This window comes from Sinohyriopsis cumingii, chromosome 10 (genome assembly GCF_028554795.1).
Source record: "Sinohyriopsis cumingii isolate HCF-2022 chromosome 10, ASM2855479v2, whole genome shotgun sequence".
In the NCBI taxonomy this organism is placed as follows: Eukaryota; Metazoa; Mollusca; class Bivalvia; order Unionida; family Unionidae; genus Sinohyriopsis; species Sinohyriopsis cumingii.
Genome location: NC_142970.1, coordinates 114508092 through 114533279, shown reverse-complemented (window position 1 = coordinate 114533279; position 25188 = coordinate 114508092). Strand labels below are relative to the sequence as shown.

Below are 25188 nucleotides of genomic sequence, written 5' to 3'. Positions count from 1 at the left end.
GTTGCTGTAGGGTTTAATGCCATTTTTCAGCACACGATAGGGCTATACATGGCGGCCAGTATTAATGGTGGAGGAAGAACCCGGGAAAATCCCGGAAAGAACCACCGACCCAGGAGAAGCTACTGGCAAGCTTTCTCAAATACCCACATTAGCCAAATCTGAGACTTGAACCCATGCAGACAGAGGTGAGATGGCAGTGATCCGTAACAGAGAGCGCTTTAGACCACTCGGCCACTCGGGGACCCTGATGGAATGGTAATGAAGTGGCAATATCATAACAAGACTGCATATGTAAAGCATTGGGGTAAAATGCAGAATTCTGAGTTGCAAAAGCTGTTACTACCACACCATGTATTAAATGTATTTAATGCTGAATTAACCTTTTTTCCATCAAGATTTCTACTGTGCTATGTACACTACAGTACAACGGAGAGGGGACGACCTCAAGAAGCCATACTCTGTACAACCCCTATAAATCCCCTTCCCATCTGTAAAACACACAGACCCAGATCTGGTATCACATAGAGCACCAGGTATCACATAGAGCACCAGGTATCACATAGAGCACCAGGTATCACATATAGAACTAGTTGATCAGATTCTATACTGTTTGTTTCAAATTGTAAATCTAATGAATGGAGTGAGCTCTGACTTTACAGCAAAGTGTCAAATGGTGGATCTTGTTCAATACTGTTTGCAATATGTGTGCCTAATTCATAGACGTATATATCAGGTCCAATTTTCAGTTCACTATTTCTTTTTTTATTATCTTGAAGACCATAATCCAACCCCTCTCCCTGGAACTTCATCTGGATTTACCCATGCTAATATGATTTGACATACATTGTCATTTAGATGAATCTTGAACCATAGGATCACATAATGAATGAATAAAAAAAATCATGTACAGTAAACCTGATTAGAAAGACCATATCATGACAAACCATTGTGTGTATAAGACTACTTTGCCAAGAACAACCAATGTGTTTGAAGACAACCTGTCACAAAAAGACAAGTTTTGGAGGACATCTATCATATAAGACCACTTAATTTAAAAGCATATCATTCATAAAAGACCACTTTATTCAGAATATCAACTTTCACAAGGGACATTTATGGTTGGCCTACTGTGATGACGGATCAATGACTTGGAATATACCTGTCAAGAAAGACCACTTATCATCAATATCTTTATAGACCACTGGTTTTGAAAGGACACCTGTTTTTATAGACCACCTGTCATGACAGACCACTTTTCTGGAAAACCATCCATCATGAAATACCACAATTCTCATGCGCAGATTAAATGTGTAATGAAATAACACCATCTATTCAGAGAACAACTGTCTTGAGAGACAACCTTTATTGGCAAATATGATGACAACTTTAGTCAGGTTTTACTGCAAGATATAACATTAAATGAATTAAATCAAATGGATTACACAATAGAAAGCTAGCATTGTATTTATGATGAAATATCTACTGTTAAATAACTGAAGATTGTTGACTTGTCTCATACACAAACAAAATATATCATACACTGTGTCAGCCTTTTCAAAATGTATGACAATATGCATTGCTATTGGAAATATCAAGTTTCAATAATTGATCAATTAAATGTGTTACCAGTGCTTTAGAGCCATTTACAGTATGCTTCTACTTGAAGGCTCCATTTGTATCCATTCCCCAAAGAGTAGACAAAAATAAAATACAAATCTTTCTTTCTTTCCTATAGGAAAGTTTGTACATCAATATTGGGACAAGATACCCTAAAATGAAGGGACATAGAAAGCATGGGAAAGATTGCTAGATGGCTGTTTCAAGTAAAACCTGGTCCAACAACAGCCATCATGTTCTAGCACCAGAAGACTCCTATAAAATCTGTCAAGTTCTGAGGTAGGAATGATAAAAAAGAGATTGGCAGAAGACATCCAAGAAATCTGTCCAGTTCTGGGGTTGGAATCATAAGCTACAAAGATTCCACTCTGATGACTTAACTGTGGTTGGTTGTTTTTCAACAGCACTTTTAATACATTATTTGCATAAATCATGCCATGGAAATGAGAGCTTGGTGTCTTTCCCAAGGAAAAATCAAGGCAGCTGTCAAAGGCTGGTTGGTTTGTTGGTTGGTTGGTTGTTTTGGGTTAAATGTCATTTTTAAGCACATGATAGGGCTATATATTGTGGCCAGACTATCTTGTGGAATAGGAACCTTGGAAAACCCCTGGCAGAACCACCAGCCCACAGGAAGCTACTGGTAAGCTTTCTCACATAGGATAGGTACTGAATTATGTTCCTTTGATTACGAGTCTGATGCTCAACCAAATGAGCTGCTATGGCTTCCACTCGGAAGACTTAAGACATGGAAGTGGATGAAAAATAGTAACGAATGACATAACTGGGCTGAATTAGTTGTAGATTCATATAACCATCTCCAAAATCAAACTCTAACTTTAAGAATTCACAGTTGTTCAGTGGTCAGGGTGCCAAACTCAAACGATAGGATGCAGGTTTTAATTTTGCCATTGGATCAGCCCATGTTGGCTATTTTGGGCTAGGCACTTTACTCCAATTGCCTTGGCACTAAATTACCTACTTGTGTTGTTGTGCTGCAAAACAAAACAAAAAAACAAGCCAAACATATATCTTGATTTCTAACTAAAACAACATAATTTTCATCCTGCTGAGTGTAATACGTATCTCACAGAGTAACTAAATATACTTTGTATCTGACTAAATATACTTTGTATCTGAATGAATGTAATTTGTATCTGACTAAATATACTTTGTATCTGATTGAATGCAATTGGAATTTAATTTGTATATAATTAAATGTAATTTGTATCTGACTAAATATACTTTGTATCTGATTGAATGCAATTGGAATTTAATTTGTATATAATTAAATGTAATTTGTATCTGACTAAATATACTTTGTATCTGATTGAATGCAATTGGAATTTAATTTGTATATAATTAAATGTAATTTGTATCTGACTAAATATACTTTGTATCTGATTGAATGCAATTGGAATTTAATTTGTATATAATTAAATGTAATTTGTATCTGACTAATTTGTATCTCACTGTATTTTGTATCTGATTGAATGTAATTTGTATCTGACTCAACATAATTTGTATCTTACTGAATGTAATTTGATTGTGATTTGCATTTGATTGAATGTTGTTGTTGTTGTAGGGTTTAACACCATTTTTGAGCACACGATAGGCTATACATGGCGACCAGTATTAATGGTGGAGGAAGAACCCGGGAAAACCCCGGAAAGAACCACCGACCCATGAGAAGCTACTGGCAAGCTTTCTCACATACCCACACTGGCTGAATCTGAGACTCGAACCTACGCTGATTTTTTATTCATGTAGTTTGTATCTGGTTGAATATAATTTGTATCTATCTGTAATTTGTATCTAACTGACTGTAATTTGTATCTGATTGACTGTAATTTGTATCTGATTGACTGTAATGTATATATGATTGAATCTAATTTGTATCTGTTTGACTGTAATTTGTATCTGATTGAATACAATTTTTATCTATCTGACTGTAATTTGTATCTAACTGACTGTAATTTGTATCTGATTGACTGTAATGTATATATGATTGAATCTAATTTGTATCTGTTTGACTGTAATTTGTATCTGATTGACTGTAATTTGTATCTGATTGACTGTAATTTGTATCTGATTGAATGTAATTTGTATCTGATTGAATGTAATTTGTATATGATTGAATATAATTTGTATCTGTTTGTAATTTGTATGTGATTGACCATAATTTGTATCTGTTTGACTGTAATGTGTATCTGATTGAATGTAATTTGTGACTGACTGACTGTAATTTCTATCTGTTTGACTGTAATTTGTATCTGGTTGACTGTAATGTGTATCTGGTTGACTGTAATGTGTATCTGTTTGACTGTAATTTGTATCTGATTGACTGCAATTTGTATGTTTGACTGTAATTTCTATCTGGTTGACTAATGTGTATCTGATTGAATGTAATTTGTAGTTGATTGACTGTAATTTGTATCTGTTTGACTGTAATTGGTATATAATTGAATGTAATTTGCATCTTATTGTCAGGTAGGAAATTAATTATTCAGCATCTTCAGGTTTTTCTACTTCGAACCAAAACTGAAGCCAGGTAGGTAGGTTTATTCAAAGAATAAGGTTTAGTACATTTTCTGTAGTAAGTATACATAAAATATGTATCTGTAGTAAGTATACATAAATATGTATCTGTAGTAAGTATACATAGAATATGTATCTGTAGTAAGTATACATAAAATATGTATCTGTAGTAAGTATACATAAATATGTATCTGTAGTAAGTATACATAAAATATGTATCTGAAGTAAGTATACATAAATATGTATCTGTAGTAAGTATACATAAATATGTATCTGTAGTAAGTATACATAAATATGTATCTGTAGTAAGTATACATAAAATATGTATCTGGAAACTTTAATATCTGAGCAAACATTGAACAGAATTGAAACACCATAAGTACACATCAGTAGTTTGTATAGTTATGATTTAAAACACCATAAGTACACATCAGTACTTTGTATAGCTATGATTTAAAACACCATAAGTACACATCTGTACTTTGTATAGATATGATTTAAAACACCATAAGTACACTTCAGTATTTTTATAGTTATGATTTAAAACACCGTAAGTACACATCAGTAGTTTGTATAGTTATGATTTAAAACACCATAAGTACACTTCAGTACTTTGTATAACTATGATTTAAAACACCATAAGTACACATCTGTACTTTGTATAGCTATGATTTAAAACACCATAAGTACACATCTGTACTTTGTATTGCTATGACTTAAAACACCATAAGTAGACATCAGTACTTTGTATAGCCATGATTTAAAACACAATAAGTACACTTCAGTATTTTTATAGTTATGATTTAAAACACCATAAGTACACATCTGTACTTTGTATAGCTATGATTTAAAACACAATAAGTACACTTCTGTATTTTTATAGTTATGATTTAAAACACCATAAGTACACATCTGTACTTTGTATAGCTATGATTTAAAACACCATAAGTACACTTCAGTATTTTTATAGCTATGATTTAAAACACCAGAAGTACACATCAGTACTTTGCATAGCTATGATTTAAAACACCATAAGTACACTTCAGTACTTTGCATAGCTATGATTTAAAACACCATAAGTACACATCTGTACTTTGTATAGCTATGATTTAAAACACCATAAGTACACATCTGTACTTTGTATAGCTATGATTTAAAACACCATAAGTACACATCTGTACTTTGTATAGCTATGATTTAAAACACCATAAATACATGTCAGTACTTTGTATAGCTATGATTTAAAACACCAGAAGTACACATCAGTACTTTGTATAGCTATGATTTAAAACACCATAAGTACACATCAGTACTTTGTATTATCAGAACTTTCACAGCATCCTCCTGCTTCCTAAAACACATGCATGAAACTATAAAGTAAAATATTGATCATTTTCAAATTTGAGACAGAAGAATTACATTTCTTTTATTGATAAATCTAACCACATTTCCAATTTTGGCAACACAAACTAAGTCAGCTTTAATTTTGGACCAATGAAACCAAGTACCCAGATTCATGCAAATAAACTGTTCAAAATGTGACCAAAAAATCTTTAAATTAGAATGACTGTTAGAATTAAAACAGATTTAAATTTTAAAGATAAATATTTTAAAACAAGAGACCATATTGATCAAAACTTGGCTATCATAGTTAATGTGGTCACAATGTCAAAACACTTAGTAAATTGCTTCAACCCTTGTGGACAAAAGTCTTTTTCTGTACCTAGTATGACAAATACCATTTAGATGGATATCACACCTACAAGTAGTTCACAAACGTGTCAGTCATTTCTTTACTACAGTGATCAAAGGCAAGATAGTGATCTTGATGCAAACTCATCTCTGAATCCCTCTGAGTGACACATAACCATACTGTACTATCTATAATTTTGAATACACTTTTTATTCATTATTTGTTCATGTGTGCAAATAACGGTAAACAAATTAAGTACAATTTTCTTAGGGACCACACATTTGCAAAATTTAAAAGAAAATAAAACATTTTGCTGTTCAAACTTTTAGAGGACAAATATTATAATTATGTGATTGGAAAAAATAGTTGTATAAGTTACCTCCATTTCCTGATAGGAACTGCCTACCCTTAGTAAGTATATTTCACTACAGTCTACAGCAAAAGTAGCATTGTTCTAAATTTAAATTGATTTTAAGACATCATTGTCAACGAGTTTATATAAAATTGTGAATTTATATAAACAAGGTAACTATGTATTTTTTTACATAAATATTAGCAGCTAAAAGGAAATAAAGACTTCATGATTTGGCTATGTTTTATTTACCAAAATACCTGCAAATAGGAGGTAATTGCTTGATAGGAAGGGGAAAATCCATACAAGAGTCTATAAATACCATCTGATTTCTATTCAAATGTTATTCATGTACACTGATCTGAAATATCTATTTTGAAATGAATTAATCCAGAAAAAAAGCTGGACTTTCTTCAGGTCATACAACACAAATACTCCTGAAAGATACTTTGATAAAATATTCACATCCAAATGAGCATATATGGTACCTGGTATGCATCAATATTGCATGCATGTTCTTATCTCCCCCTAAAAGCTCTTCAAAACACACCCAACAAAGGAGCAAAATAGCCATAAATAACAAGAAGGCTAAATGATAAGAAAATCTTTGTATTAAGTCTTTGTAAAAAGAGACTCTTAGCACATTTTTTTTCTACTGATTAAAAGTCATTATGATAGTATCTGCAGTCATATGTTAAATACCGCCAGTCATATGCTAATTACCACTCATTCTTTTATAGCTTCAGTCAGAATTTTATCACTTGGATCTGAAAGACATAATGCTCACCTTTTCTAACAGGGTTTCACAAAATGTGCTAAACTGGATTTTATCAAAATCTGTGCTGTATCAACCGTCATATAATTGCTTGCATTTAGAAGATCAAAACTGCTGTTAAGGGTTGCACTCAGTAAAGTATCATAACCATCTACAAGATAAATCACTGCATTTTGCTTTGGGATTTTTTTTACTGACTTTGGTGGCTCTTTTGACACTCTGTTGGCTATATATCATGCCAAGGAAATGGAAACCAAGTGCCTTTACCAAGGACACACCTAGGTATTTGATCCAGGCTGGTCTGAGAGGGAACTGAACCCATGATCCTTGGAATTAACTGGCTGCACAAAATGAATTAATGATCAATGGCATGAGGCAATACAATTCTTTCTCCAAGGAGGCCATACAACTGACCCACACTGAAGTGAGCAAGCCTTGTATTGAGGGATGTTCCAACAATGATATTTCCTGATCATGATTTCACCCACCCACCCCAAAAATAAGTATTTAATGATGTAAAATCACAGTATAATTGCTCAGAGGCCAAGAATTAAAAGTGAAAAAGCAGTGACAAATAAAACTTGGACCAAGTGAATGGGATCAATGACCATACCCAGAGTATAAAAAGTACAGTGGTATAGCAAGGGATTTTATAGTGAGGGACCAATTAAATGGGATCTATGACCATACTCAGAGTATACTAGGTACAGTGGTATAGCAAGGGGTTTTATATCAAGGGACCACTTTAATGGGATCCATGACCATACTCAGAGTATATTAGGTACGGTGGTATAGCAAGGGTTTTTATAGTGAGGGACCAATTTAATGGGATCCATGACTATACCAAGAGTATATTAGGTACAGTGATATAACATAGGATTTTATTGTGAGGGACCAGTTTAATTTGATCCATGACCATACTCAGAGTATATTAGGTACAGTGGTATAGCAAGGGGTTTTATATCAAGGGACCACTTTAATGGGATCCATTACCATACTCAGAGTATATTAGGTACAGTGGTATAGCAAGGGTTTTTATAGTGAGGGACCAATTTAATGGGATCCATGACTATACCAAGAGTATATTAGGTACAGTGGTATAGCAAGGGGTTTTATAGCGAGGGACCAATTTAATGGGATCCATGGTCATACCCAGAGTATATTAGGTACAGTGGTACAGCAAGGGTTTTTATAGTGAGGGACCAATTTAATGGGATCCATGACTATACCAAGAGTATATTAGGTACAGTGGTATAGCAAGGGGTTTTATTGTGAGGGACCAGTTTAATTTGATCCATGACCATGCTTAGAGTATATTAGGTACAGTGGTATAGCAAGGGGTTTTATAGCAAGAGACCAGAATCAGATCAATGACCATACCCAGAGTATGAAAAGCACAGCGGTATAGCAAGGGATTTTATATTGAACGACCAATTTAATGGGATACATGACTACAATCTGAGTATAAGAGGTACAGTGGTATAGCAAATGGTTTTATAGTGAGGGACCAATTTAATGGGATCCATGACCTTTCAGTGCACAAGAGATACAGTGGTATAGCAAGGGCTTTTATAATGAGGGACCAATTTAATGGGATCCATGACCATACTCACAGTATATTAGGTACAGTGGTATTGCAAGGGGTTTTATAGTGAGGGGCCAATTTAATGGGATCCATGATGTAATGAAAGCCAGGATGATACTTACATTATAAGAGATGCAGCAGAATACATGTAATAAGGAACATAAAGCAAAGGATCATTCCTCAAACATTCCACTTGTCAGCTTGAATTTACAAGTGTTGATTCAGGAAGGGTGTCACTTTTTCAGGATGCTTTTCCAACTGGACATGTGGCATTTTAAGTAGATTCAGTATTATGTACAAAGTATCATGAGTAAAACTGATGCAAGACAAGTAAAAGTTCCATGTAAACTGCCCTTTTGGACAAGTAGCCCACTGAAAATGTTTGGAGCCATGTATGTCATGTCAAATAGGCATCAAATGGGGCAGAGCATAAATGTAAACATCTGCATAACAGTGGAATTTACAAGGAAATCTTTATGACCAGAGTTAAGGTTATGAAATTTCAATGCTGAGTTTTTAAAAAATTATATTAGCTCATTTCTTTTTTAAATTCAAATTTAGTTAAAAAATGTATTTTCCCCATGACCAAAACTGGAATGTAGTAATGAACTATTATAATCTTCCGAATTAAACATGCCACTCATTTCTTTACTACAATAATCGATATTAAACATGTCAGTCATTTCTTTACTGCAATGATCTAAAGAAAGATAACCATCTTCTTGCCAACTCATCTCTCAATCCCTCTGAGTGCCACAAAACCAATCAATTATTGATTAAAATCAATCATTAAATACAACACAAGCAGTAAGAGAGACTGGGACAGAAATAACTTTTGTCAATTAATATTGAAACAAACAAGGAATTAAATTAAAAAAATATTGTGGAACTTTAAGCCAAGAATACTAGTCATCTTTTTCTCAAGCCTACTTTTTATTTAGCTAGAAAGCAAAATTCTTTAACACTGAGTTTAATCTAAACACTTCAATGCTGAACTTAATCTAAAAACTTAAACATTTGACTTAATCTAAATACATTAAAACAGGACTGTGTCTTTTGGATTTTTAACATAGTATTAACTATTTGAGTCATGTAACTAGGATGTCTGAAGTGTGGCATGGATGGGGGGGGATCATGAGACAGACATGAATTTAATCTAACCATTTAATCTAATACATTAATACTGAACTTGAACATAATCTTAACACTTTAAATTAAGTTCAATCTAAACCCTAGCTTATCAATGATCCTAGCAGACCTCATAGAAAGAATTCCCTGAAGATGTCTGTAGCCTAATGCTGTGCTAACTTTTGATCTGATTGTGTTAATTGCAGACATTTATCTAACCCTAGCATACCAATCAAAGTGCACAAAACCTACAATCAATAACCAAATTCTAGTCCACTCTATACTCACACTCCTTGGTAGGATTTATTGTATTAGAACTTCCAAAAATGTTATATTTATAAGGAAATTACTTTCCAAATATTTAATTTCCAAATTAATTCCAAATTACACTGTACCTACTTTGATCTATTTTAAGAAACGTAAATCTACCTAAAGAGCTCCAACATTGGCAGCATTTGGTGACACATCTAAATATTTGGTCTCACATCTAAATATTTGGTCTCACATCTAAATATTTGTTGACACATCTAAATATTTGGTCACACATCTAAATATTTGGTCACAGTTCTAAATATCTGGTCACACAGCTAAATATTTGGTGACACATCTAACTATTTGGTCACAATTCTAAATATCTGGTCACACATCTAAATATCTGGTCACACATCTAAATATTTGGTCACACATCTAAATATTTGGTCACACATCTAAATATTTGTTGACACATCTAAATATTTGGTCACACATCTAAATATTTGGTCACAGTTCTAAATATCTGGTCACACAGCTAAATATTTGGTGACACATCTAACTATTTGGTCACAATTCTAAATATCTGGTCACACATCTAAATATTTGGTCACACATCTAAATATTTGGCTATAAAAGGAAACTTGCAATGAGTGATTTATTCTAAAACTACAAACACATGTTCCTGTTCAATGTTGGGTTTGTTTATTTCACTGGCAGGAATTAACATCCCCCACTGGACTAGACTGGTTACATTAACACCATATTTAACAAGAATTGCTGCTACTAAATATAGGTGTACCCTTCTATCAAAACCAAACCATAATTAAATTATCAACTGAATCCTATACAAACGCATCTTCTCATCTAACACATATATAACTACAATTCTACCTGAACAAAATTAAATCTGGAAGCATGATAATTCACTCCACTTAAAAACAAGACCTTTGACCCCTCCCCCCACCCACTTCAAAGCATCATTTGTTCTAACAGTGCACATGTAAAGTTGGACACAGCAGCAATAAAAATCACTTGCATATTTTCTGATTCTCCCAGCTTCTTGTTATTGCTTTAGTGGCTAAGAGTGCCAAAGACCACTATATAATAGAATCAGTTTAATGTGTTTCCTATGGAACACTTTGGAATTTCTTACTACATGTACATTGTACACTAAAATCCAAGGCGTTTCAGTTGCATTCAAATCCATGCGATTCAGACTCTTGGGCCTTTGTAATGGGTTGTAGTAGTAAGTTTCATGATGTTTCTTAGACAAGTTGTACAAAGACAGTAGTAGGCTCTGGCACTCTCAGCTACTAGAACAATAGAAACAGCTGGGGGGGGGCGCTATCACTGCCTTACAACTTGAAAATATTGTTCACCAATAGACTTCTTGTGATACCAAATTGGTCTTAAATGAAAACGGTGAGTCTGAATTGCATGGATTTGAATGCAACTTCATTCCCACTGTTAAAATATTTTCAAGTACAGACACCATGGAAAATAAATACAAGTGAATGCAGCAAGTTTAAAAGAAATGGCCAGTTTAATAATAGAAATTTCAAGCAATAACAAATCTGCACTTTTGCTTCATATATATATATATATATATATATATATATATATATATATATATATATATATATATATATATATATATATATATATATATATATATATATATATATATATATATATATATATATATATATATATATATATATATATATATATATATATATATATATCAGGAACTATAGCTAACAAAAGTCCTTGATATTGAAGAGAATGGCTAAAAAGAATTTCCAGGAATTCAACTATTGAGTGACAGAAGTATTTCTGATATTCTTCAGTCATACCAAGATTTTCAAAACAGATTGGTGGTGGACATATTGGCTGTCAGACTGGCACAAATTTTATTTAGGATTAAGATTAAGAAGACTCAATTAGAATGATTTTGCTGAAAACTTTATGCCAACACATTCATATATTCAGGGAATGTAGTGGCAACAAGATTTTCAAAATGTCCATCATGGCAGTTATATTGGATGCATGATTGGCACGGTTTCCATTTAAGACCAATTACGTATCAAAAGAAGTCTACTGGTGAAGAATATTTTTAAGATGACTACTCTCATGACTACTGATGACTACTCTCATGACTACTGATGACTACTCTCATGACTACTGATGATGAGCTGTCATCATTTAGGACCAACCAGACACTGTAAGAGCCCTTCTCATCAATCCCCATGCAAAAGTAACTTTCTATTTAATTGGATTAATGATAATTAGCTTTCATGATTGCTGCCATGGAGGTAATATTGAACTTGGCACCATTTTAATTTAGGACCACCATGGAATCTTGAAAACCCAATGATAATTTACTTTCCCATTTGAAGAAGTGACAAAAACAGAGTTTTAAGATGGCTGCTGTGGTGACCATATTGGGTATCAAATTGGCATTCCCATTTAGGACCAATCACAAGAAGTCTTTTGGTGAAATCATGAAAACGTTAATGTAACCAGCCATCGAGGAGAAGGAGTAATAACAACATTTTCCACATGGACAATATGATAGCCATATGGGATGTCCATTTCATTTAGGACCACCAAGACATTATAAGTCTTCTAGTGCAAACCTCATGGCAATATGACTTTTCCTTTAGGACTTGCTAAAACAAGATTTCAAGATGGCCATCAGAATATCAGATTGACACCATTTTCATTTTGGATCAACATCACAAGAAGTCTTTCAGTGAAAACCCTAGGTTGATTTGGATCAACATCATAAGAAGTCTTTCAGTGAAACCCCCAGGCTGATTTGGATCAACATCATAAGAAGTCTTTCAATGAAAACCCCAGGTTGATTTGGATCAACAACACAAGAAGTCTTTCAGTGAAAACCCCAGGTTGACTTGGATCAACATCACAAGAAGTCTTTCAGTGAAAACCCCAGGTTGACTTGGATCAACATCATAAGATGTCTTTCAGGGAAAACCCCATCAAATCAGGAGGAGTAGCAATAAGAAGATTGTAAAGACTGCTACCGTAGACATCAGATCAGAACCAAATTCATTTACAATCAACTAGACATCACAAGGCTTCTGTTGAGAACCAAATGTCAATGACTTTTCTGTTCTGAATGAGCTGCAATAACAAGATTTTTTAGATGGCTGTTGTGATGGCCAAGTACCTCATTCATTTAGGACCAAAGAATGTGCTTGTAACGATTTATGGCAATCCTCTGAGTAGTTTAGGAGTGGTAGTGTTAACAAACTTGTGCCAGCAGATGGATGGATAACAGACAACAGTCCATCTCATATGCTCTCCTGGTCAATGACCTATACAGCTAAAATCCATATACTGCAGAGAATCAAATGTATGGTCCATTGGGAATGTTATGTATTCCTTAATGTCCATACTATAATGTATTCACACTGTATATATGTGGTCAGCTGTGAATGCTATATATAACCATATTCCACACCATCCATACTATAATGTATTCACACTGTATATATGTGGTCAGCTGTGAATGCTATATATTACCATATTCCACACCACCTATACTATAATGTATTCACACTGTATATATGTGGTCAGCTGTGAATGCTATATATAACCATATTCCACACCATCCATATTATAATGTATTCACACTGTATATATGTGGTCAGCTGTGAATGCTGTATATAACCATATTCCACACCATCCATACTATAATGTATTCACACTGTATATATGTGGTCATCTGTGAATGCTGTATACCATATTCCACACCATCCATACTATAATGTATTCACACTGCATATATGTGGTCAGCTGTGAATGCGGTATATAACCATATTCCACACCATCCATACTATAATGTATTCACACTGTATATATGTGGTCAGCTGTGAATGCTATATATAACCATATTCCACACCATCCATACTATAATGTATTCACACTGTATATATGTGGTCAGCTGTGAATGCTGTATATAACCATATTCCACACCATCCATACTATAATGTATTCACACTGTATATATGTGGTCATCTGTGAATGCTGTATACCATATTCCACACCATCCATACTATAATGTATTCACACTGCATATATGTGGTCAGCTGTGAATGCGGTATATAACCATATTCCACACCATCCATACTATAATGTATTCACACTGTATATATGTGGTCAGCTGTGAATGCTATATATAACCATATTCCACACCATCCATACTATAATGTATTCACACTGTATATATGTGGTCAGCTGTGAATGCTGTATATAACCATATTCCACACCATCCATACTATAATGTATTCACACTGTATATATGTGGTCAGCTGTGAATGCTGTATATAACCATATTCCACAGTATCCTAACTGTAACCAACCTGACATTAAATTTCACCCTAACACCTTTAAAGTGACTCTCACAACTTTCACCAATCTGTTGAGTTTGCTGAGAAACTATCATTCAAACAAATCACATTTTAACATCATTGTTTGGCTGTCTGAAAACCCTCACTTTTTGGGTTTAAGTGTGGGCTTAACTAAAAACAATTACAAAGCAGATCTGTGTTGTAAAGTGTACTGACTTCAAGGCCAAATTGTTGATCCAAAAAGGATATAATATAACTGTTTAAAATACAGTATATCTCCCATGATAAACTCAGGAAAGCCATCCAAGAAAAACTGGGGAATGAGCATATTATCTTCAGATATTTGTCTTCAAACTAGATGAGATATGATTGTCAGAAATAGTGACATTTCCCAATATTCTGACCAAAAGCAGAAGAATTGCAATGATTGATTTTGGGGTTTGCTTTATGGTCATTTTTTAGTTATCTAGTGCTGATGCAATTAAAGTAAAAAAACATAATGAAGGAAAGTAGCCACCTCTGGTTATGATGATGGTTTCAACATGCAACCTTCTGTGAGTCCTGGGCACTCATACACCAACCATTGGGTAATCACAGCATGATACATTAACTGAACCATGGGGCACCTACAACAATTGAACCACTGGGCAACTGCAGCATGATGCATCAACTGAACCAATGGGCAATCACAGAATGAAACATCACTGAACTGCTGGGCAACCTAAGCAAAAAACATCAATTGAACCACTGTACAAATGCAGCATGATATATCAGTTGAACCACTGGGAAACTGCAGCATCATAATCAATTGAACCATTAGACAACTGCAGCTCAATACATCAAATGAAACAATGGAGAACTGCAGCACGATACATCAACTGAATCACTGGGCAACTGCAGCAAAATACATCAAAAATGAGCCACTGGGTAACCAAAGCATGATACATAAGTTGAAGCACTGGGCAACTGCAGCACAATACATCAATTGAACCACTGCCCAACTACAGCATGATACAGTACATCAGTTGAATCACTGGGCAACTACAGCATGATACATCAATTGAACCATTGGGCAACTGCAAAATGATACAGCAATTGAACCATTGGGCAACTAAAAAATGATACATCAATTGAACTATTGGGCAACTGCAGCACAATACATCAATTGAACCACTGCCCAGCCACAGCATGATACAGTACATCAGTTGAATCACTGGGCAACTACAGCATGATACATCAATTGAACCATTGAGCAACAGCAAAATAATACATCAATTGAACTATTGGGCAACTGCATCATGATACATCAATTGAAGAAGTATGTTTCTTTTATAGAGAGATTGGAATTAGTGACTGGATCATGCATATTGATTTTAGAGAGATTTTAAATAGAGACTTGACCAAGCATGTGTTTTTATAGAGAGATTGGAAATAGAGACTGGACCAAGCATTTGGGAGAGTGAATAGTATTAGAATTAAATGTGCTAAAATAATCGCCAAAAACTTGGGTACTCTGCATGATTTGTAAATAGCTTATTTTATAAGTTTAGATATTTTACATGGGACTTGAGGTTTATTTTTGGCTCCTAAAGCCCCATATTGACATAGTTAATTCAGCAAAATTAGGCTCACATTCAGAGCTGACAAAGTTCTCTGCAATATCCTTTTACAAGAGTTCCTCAAAAGGACGGATGCTCTACTGGTCATAAAGAATGTCAAGGAATTCAAGACAAGACCATCTCTTCCTTTTAAGTGTTCAAACCAACTCTGATCTTCTTCAGCAATAACATGAGCTGCTGTGGTGCACATATTGGCCACACGTTGGCACAATTTTCATTTAGAATGAAGTAGACATCATTAGAAGCCTTCTGATGAAAAACCTATATCATAATGATCATTCATTCAGGAGACATGACAATAAGATTTTTAAGACAGTCATCATAACACATATTTGATGTACAAGAAGTCTTTCCATGCAAACCCCATGTTGATATGACCATCAATTCAGGGGGAGTAGCATTAGAAAGATTTTCAAGATGGCCACTGTGGTGGCCATTTTGGATGATACATTGGTACCATTTTCATTTACAACCAACTAGACATCATAAGAAGTTTTGTACAGTAAAACCCATGCTGATATGACCATCCATTCAACAGGAGAAGTGATAACATTTTCACCACAACCACAGTGGCAGATATACATGTATTGGATGTCTGAGTGGCACTATTTTCATATAGGACTAACTAGACCATGGGATGAATGTGTATAAAGTTTCAAGGGTATCATCCAAGTGATTTAGGATGAGTAACAATAGCAAACTTGTTCTATAGGGTTGACCATCACATAAGCAGCAGAGCAAAAAATGGGCATCAGAAGAATTCCTTATCCTAAATGCAATTTCTCCTCCAGTGACTTTGACCATTGACTTATATTGATCACAGTTTCAACAAGAGCTGTCCTAACTCAGATGTAATGCAGATATGAAAATGATAAAAACTTGGTTGTCCAGTGACCTCGACCTTTCACCTCTTGGCCTCAGACTCAATAGACAGCTGCTACCTATAGTACAGTAGGAAAAACTTCATTTTCAGTTTCACTGACAGCAACCTTTGACCCTGCAGCTGCAAAATTGGTAGGCTTCTGCTTTTATGCACTGGTCAGCAACATACCAGTTTTGAGGGAAAGGGACCAAAGCAATATTAAAGCCATATTGCCAATCCATGAATGGATGGTCAGTCAGATGTACATCACATCAATGTAAATCAGTCACTTTAAATCAACACACACATAGATAAAGACCACCTAATCATAAACACCAGTTTAAAATGGTCATGAGTGGCAACTCTAAACAACTGTTTCCCCTGTAATATTCCATTTTTACTTTAGTCAAACCTAAACTGACATGATCTCAAAAATCTTGTTTAGCCTGCTGATATGAAGAACTTACCATATAACTTTTCAATCAGCACAAAGATCCCACCACCACCACCACCACCACCAAACAATCCTGTGTATTAACCCACTCTAAACAAGATGAATCGGGGTATCTACAAGTTTGGAATATGGTCCTTAAGAAGTAAACTGTATCAGAGACACAGGACAATTTTTACCAGGGCAAAACATAAGCCTGTGAATCTGCTGTCTGTTACACCCAAAATATTTGATTGCCCAACAACATACTGTGTACCCTAGCCTGTACTATCATACTTAAGATACTTAATTTTCCATCTTGCTTCTTATTTAAACACTTTCTCATGACCCTCCCTGTCCTACCATATACATCAAACTGCAGGTGGTTGAGATGTCAGTGTGTGTGCCATTGTGGACAGTGTAGATAGAATGGTAATGGTGGCACTAAACTAGGGAACATAAATTAGTACATTCAGATGTATAGAAAACTTAAACTATTCCTTAAAGGCTCAATGCAAAGGGTCCTGATAACTACAATTGCTTCATTAGAGTCTTAAACTGAGGAAAACTACAATGGCCTCATTAGTGCCTTAAAATGAGGAAACAAAATGGCCTCAATAGGGCCATAAACTTAGGAAAACTACAATGGCCTCATTAGTGCCTTAAAATGAGGGAACAAAATTGCCTCAATAGGGCCATAAATGTAGGAAAACTACAATGCCTCATTAGTGCCTTAAAATGAGGGAACAAAATTGCCTCAATAGGGCCATACACTTAGGAAACTACAATGGCCTCATTAGGGCATTACAAATGAGGAAAACTATAAAACTATAATTACCTCATTATGACCTTAAAATGAGGAAAATTATAATTGCCTCATTTGAACCTTAAAATGAAAACTGCAATTACCCAATTAGGGCATTAAACTAAGAAAAACTACAACTGCACCTGTTTTGAAAGACCCTGATTTGTTTTGGATAGGTGGTCTTACAGGACAGGTTATACTGTCTTACTTTAAAATGTTTATCACATTATGTCAAGAGCATTAAATAACAAAAGTCGGTAAATATGAAGATCAATCAAAAGCTAAGAAAACTTCAATGTTACAGGGACACTGTATAGTTATTGTCAACTTCAATTTGTAATGCAGCCATGTAAATAATAAAAAGCATGGAACATTTACTAATTTCAAATAAAGGACAATTGGCTTTTGTCCAGGTATACTGTTAGTGTTCTTTGCACCATCTCAAGCTGGTGTTATTGTGGAGGATTATTTACCGAGTGATGACCGATTTAATAAAGGACCCAACACAGCTCTTGAAGCAATCAACAGAGAGGAGAATGTCAAGTGAAATTTGAGACAGTGTGAGGGCTGAAGTGGAGCTTTGTTCTCTATCAAATAGCCATTGTAATTGCCTTGTTCTCTATCAAATAGCCATTGTGATTGCCTGTTGAATAAATATGACCCAACTTGCATAACACTAAGTGGCAACAGTGTAAAATCAACAACAGGACCCTTAAGATTTACTTCAAACAGAGATTGTACTTTTGTATTTCATGCTGTAATAATGAGACATAAGATGGGATTGACAAAACAGCTGTGTAAAAATCACAGTGAAAAAGGGGGTGAGGTGGTGTTTCAAAATTCAGGAGAAATAGTTCTTTTTTTTATTTATTCCATAGCCCAGAGGATGTCATCACAGAAAACAAAAATAGCTTTCTGTAATGTCTGATTTTTCATATATACTTTCTAGTACACTATCAATTCATAAAATTCAATGTTATATTTTGTATTTTACTTTTTTTGTGTTGATTTCTTGCCTTATTAAAACAGAAATTTCAGAAGTGTAAGTAGAAAAAAATTATTTATTCTTTCTTTTTACTAACAATTATCTGAACACATGAAATTTTATTGAATAAAATGTGTTCCCAAATATTCACTAGCGATTTAAATCAGAGTGCTAATCCACATACAACTTACCTGTTCTGTGATGCAACAATTTTCACCTGCATGTTGTCAAACATGCATCAACAAAACCTGCAATTGGGCTGTGTGATTGACGCTATTACAACTACCATAAAAGCCCCTACATTTTTCAAGAAGTGGTGCAAATCACAGTATCATAATGTTATTAAAGGTTTGTGAATCTTTAATTTCTGTATATTAGGGATAAATTTTAGCAAATGACCAATGGTCATGAACAAAAATTCTCTACATAGTTCTTACTATATATAACACATTAAGGCATTATGTGACAATATGTTGTACTATTTGTCAGTGCCATTGATTTTAACACAATCTCTTATCAAACTGCATTTAACATGAATCGCTACCTAAATATTGACAAAACATTCAGAACAACATTCCTTCAAAGTAATAATAATAAAATCGTCTTCAGGCTGTAATGAAATAGTGGCTATGAATATTTTTCCACCAACACAAACTGTCCAGACAGACAGATGTCAGGTTTTCTAACATCCATACAGATATTTTCATCACATATGTTAGCAAACATAAAATTTGACAGGAAATTACATTCTCACAAAATCCATTAAATTATATGATCATTCAAATGTTGTCATTAGATTATAACATTTAATTGTTGTGATTAGATTATATAATTAAATTGAAGTGATTAGATCATATCATTAAATTGTTGTGATTAGATTATATCATTAAATTGAAGTGACTAGATTATATTAAATTGAAGTGATTAGATTATATCATTAAATTATTGTGATTAGATTATATGATTAAATTGTTGTGATTAGATTATATCATTAAATTGTTGTGATTAGATTATATCATTAAATTGTTGTGATTAGATTATATCATTAAATTGTTGTGATTAGATTATATCATTAAATTTTTGTGATTAGATTATATCATTAAATTGTTGTGATTAGATTATATCATTAAATTGTTGTGATTAGATTATATCATTAAATTTTTGTGATTAGATTATATCATTAAATTGTTGTGATTAGATTATATCATTAAATTTTTGTGATTAGATTATATCATTAAATTGTTGTTATTATTGCTAATAAATTTAAATGCTAAAATGATATCATTAAAATGTTAATATTAGTACTGATAATTTTAAATGCTAATAGCTGACCTTCTAATCTGATACAATCCTCCTCCTTCACCCTACCCCCCATCCCTTAACAAAAATTGTTCCATTTACATTCTGATGTCCCATGACCAGAAAATTATTTAAAGGATGACTGCTGGTGAAATTTTTTAGTATTTTAAGTTTTGGAAAAGATACATTTATACATAATAGAGGTTTAAGAAAACCAAACACAAACATTTTTATATGATGATGAACTCATAAAACCTATTAAAATATATGGCCAAAAATACACCCTTTATAAAGTCATACCTCTTAATTAAGACCATTGTTCAGATTGTGGAAGGGTGATCTGAATTGAGGGGTGGTCTGGTTTCAAAGGTGTAAAAAATATGACTGTGCTTGCAAGTAAGCTCTTAGCACGCTGCAATAAAATAACATCATTATGACAACAGCTGGCATCTTGTTTATGACTGAAAACAATTACCATAAATCTGGCATATCACACATTCTGATCATAAGAGAACTGATCTATGGATCTGGCCTGCCATGTCCCATCAGCAACACATAATCAGATGAATTATATGACATGATAAGTGCTTCTTTTTTCTGATCTTTCCTCTATGAGTGAAGAAATAATTGTTTACCTTCACCATTCCTTTGAAGTTCCAACATGGCTGCATGTAATATATTTTATTAATGCTTTATTTTTGTTTTACTGTAACATCAATGTTTTAAAGTGATGATCAAATCACAACTTACTTACCAGGGAAATTGAAAATAAAGTAGCTTTTTTAAAAGTGCAACAGTTTCTCCCACACCTCCAAGTGATAAATCTAAAATCTACCTGGCTTTTTCATGCCCCCCCCCCATTTAAAGATTGTGGTATTTCAATAGGTATATATATATGAACTCAGGGATATGCAGACAGACATCTACTAAAATAAAGGTATTTGACACATTCTTTTCATTACTGTGACTTGAATTTTATATGACTGTGCTGGCTTGGTGAATTAGCAATAAAACTTCTTGCACCCATACAAGTTTTAAATCATCCATTTCAAACCAAACGATCTGTCAGATACCTGTGGGACTGATTACTGGGAGAACTTTACAAAAGAGTAATGTGTGAAAAGAGAGCAATCATGGAGTTTTTACAAAACGCATTTGTGAACCGTTTATGATACGAAGATATTTTATCGGCTTGCATAACATTTATTATATGAGGATATTTAATGAGCTAGTGAAATATTTATGATATGAGGATATGTAATCGGCTTGTGAATCATTTACAATATGAGGATATTTAATTGGCTTGTGAATCATTTACAATATGAGGATATTTAATTGGCTTGTGAATCATTTACAATATGAGGATATTTAATCGGCTTGTGAATCATTTATTATATGAGGATATTTAATCAGCTTGTCAAATATATATGAATACCTTGAAGCTTTCATAAATTTTTCATTCTTTTTTCAGAACTATAAAAATATAATCCAAAATTAAATGAAAATATTACTTCTTACTCAGAAATGAAGTTATCATATAATTCTTTTTTAATGTAAATTTTATAAAAGCTTTCTATAGTATTTAGACAAAAATATTTGCCAAATTAAATTCAAGAATCATTAATGATAAGTTAAAGAATGTCATGTAGAATATCCATTACATTACAAAATTGTTTACATAAACCAAACACTAAATATTCTGTCTCTGTTACAGCGAGGAATGTGACACTGCTAAATATTTCAGTCTCTCTGTTACAGCGAGGAATGTGACACTGCTAAATATTTCAGTCTCTCTGTTACAGTGAGGAACGTAACACTGCTAAATATTCCAGTCTCTCTGTTACAGCAAGGAACATGACACTGCTAAATATTTCAGTCTCTCTGTTACAGCGAGGAATGTGACATTGCTAAATATTTCAGTCTCTCTGTTACAGTGAGGAATGTGACACTACTAAATATTTCAGTCTCTCTGTTACAGCGAGGAATATGACACTGCTAAATATTTCACACAGTTGTGATGCATAAAAAGCACAAAGAATTTTTTAAACAATTGCTTGAGAAAGATAGGGAGAAAAACAATATTGCCTTTTCTGCATCTCTTCAGATGAAAAAATACAAACAAAACATCAAAATTATTCCTTCAGAGCCTGATACAAGTAAAACCTCCAAGCAACCAGTCCATGCATGTGTTATTAGACTATCCATTAAGTCTGATACAAGTTAAACCTCCAAGCAACCAGTCCATGCATGTGTTATTAGACTATCCATTAAGTCTGATACAAGTTAAACCTCCAAGCAACCAGTCCATGCATGTGTTATTAGACTATCCATTAAGTCTGATACAAGTAAAACCTCCAAGCAACCAGTCCATGCATGTGTTACTAGACTATCCATTAAGTCTGATACAAGTTAAACCTCCAAGCAACCAGTCCATACATGTGTTACTAGACTATCCATTAAGTCTGATACAAGTTAAACCTCCAAGCAACCAGTCCATACATGTGTTATTAGACTATCCAATAGGTCTGATACAAGTTAAACCTCCAAGCAACCAGTCCATGCATGTGTTATTAGACTATCCATTAAGTCTGATACAAGTTAAACCTCCAAGCAACCAGTCCATGCATGTGTTATTAGACTATCCATAAAGTCTGATACAAGTAAAACCTCCAAGCAACCAGTCCATGCATGTGTTATTAGACTATCCATTAAGTCTGATAGAAGTTAAACCTCCAAGCAACCAGTCCATGCATGTGTTATTAGATTATCCATTAAGTCTGATACAAGTTAAACCTCCAAGCAAACAGTCCATGCATGTGTTATTAGACTATCCATAAAGTCTGATACAAGTAAAACCTCCAAGCAACCAGTCCATGCATGTGTTATTAGACTATCCATTAAGTCTGATACAAGTTAAACCTCCAAGCAACCAGTCCATACATGTGTTATTAGACTATCCATTAAGTCTGATACAAGTTAAACCTCCAAGCAACCAGTCCATGCATGTGTTATTAGACTATCCATTAAGTCTGATACAAGTTAAACCTCCAAGCAACCAGTCCATACATGTGTTATTAGACTATCCATTAAGTCTGATACAAGTTAAACCTCCAAGCAACCAGTCCATACATGTGTTATTAGACTATCCATTAAGTCTGATACAAGTTAAACCTCCAAGCAACCAGTCCATGCATGTGTTATTAGACTATCCATTAAGTCTGATACAAGTTAAACCTCCAAGCAACCAGTCCATGCATGTGTTATTAGACTATCCATTAAGTCTGATACAAGTTAAACCTCCAAGCAACCAGTCCATGCATGTGTTATTAGACTATCCATTAAGTCTGATAGAAGTAAAACCTCCAAGTAACCATCCCATGCATGTGTTATTAGACTATCCATTAAATCTGATACAAGTAAAACCTCCAAGCAGCCATCCCATGCTTGTATTTGACTATCCATTAAGTCTGATACAAGTAAAACCTCCAAGTAACCATCCCATGCATGTGTTATTAGACTATCCATTAAGTCTGATACAAGTCAAACCTCCAAGCAACCAGTCCATGCATGTGTTACTAGACTATATAGCAAAGTAATTACACTTAAGATTTACATTAATAATGAAAACCAACGTTACATTTATTTACCTAGTTTCACCTAATTTATTTAAAGCCACAGTAGACAATGCAAGCATACTGAGAAATACAAGTTCACACATGAAGCAAAAGAATCTGCCATGTTTTAATCTCTTACCATCCATCAAACAGCCATGCATAAATATAACTAAGGTTGGTCACAAAGTTTGTCATTAAATACAACAAAATACTGAGATACGCAAGGACAGCTCTTGAATGTTATTTTCCAGATAGGTAAAGCAGAACCATATTTTGACAATATGTGATAAGAACAGGAAATATAGTAGTGTATTTTGATAGTATATGAGGAGATAGGGAAAGCAATAGCATATTGTGATAGTATATGAGGAGATAGGGAAAGCAGTAGCATATTTTGATGGTATGCGAGGAGATAGGGAAAGCAATAGCATATTTTGATGATATGTGAGGAGATAGGGAAAGCAGTAGCATATTTTGATAGTATGTGAGGAGATAGGGAAGGCAATAGCATATTTTGATAGTATGTGAGGAGATAGGGAAAGCAGTTTCATATTTTGATAGTATATGAGGAGATTGGGAAAGCAATAGCATATTTTGAAGGTATGTGAGGAGATTGGGAAAGCAATAGCATATTTTGAAGGTATGTGAGGAGATTGGGAAAGCAGTAGCATATTTTGATAGTAGTTGAGGAGATAGGGAAAGCAATAGCATATTTTGATAGTATGTGAGAAGATAGGGAAAGCAGTAGCATATTTTTATGGTATATGAGGAGATAGAGAAAGCAGTAGCATATTTTGATGGTATGTGAAGAGATAGGGAAAGCAATAGCATATTTTGATAGTATGTGAGGAGATAGGGAAAGCAGTAGCATATTGTGATAGCATGCAAGAGAGGAGGTAGTTTGAACTAGTTACTACTTAAAGAACCAATGAATCAATCCCAGCTTTTGGGGTCCAGTACAAAAGCTTGTATGACACATATGGCAAACATGAATCAGTCCCAGTTTGTGGGATCCAGTACCAAGCTTGTGGAATTTTAATGGTAAACATGAATCAATCCCAGTTTGTGGGGTCCAGTACCAAAGCTTGTGGAATTTTAATGGTAAACATGAATCAATCCCAGTTTGTGGGGTCCAGTACCAAAGCTTGTGGAATTTTAATGGCAAACATGAATCAATCCCAGTTTGTGGGATCCAGTACCAAAGCTTGTGGAATTTTAATGGTAAACATGAATCAATCCCAGTTTGTGGGGTCCAGTACCA

At 34.0% G+C, this 25188-nt stretch overlaps 1 protein-coding gene across 1 annotated transcript in view; it reads right to left on the bottom strand.

Moving 5' to 3' along the window:
* The window catches only part of LOC149791062 (tensin-3-like), a 522379-nt gene that overhangs the window by 450595 nt on the left and 46596 nt on the right, over nt 1-25188 (bottom strand). The gene's annotated exons all lie outside the window — the stretch shown is intronic.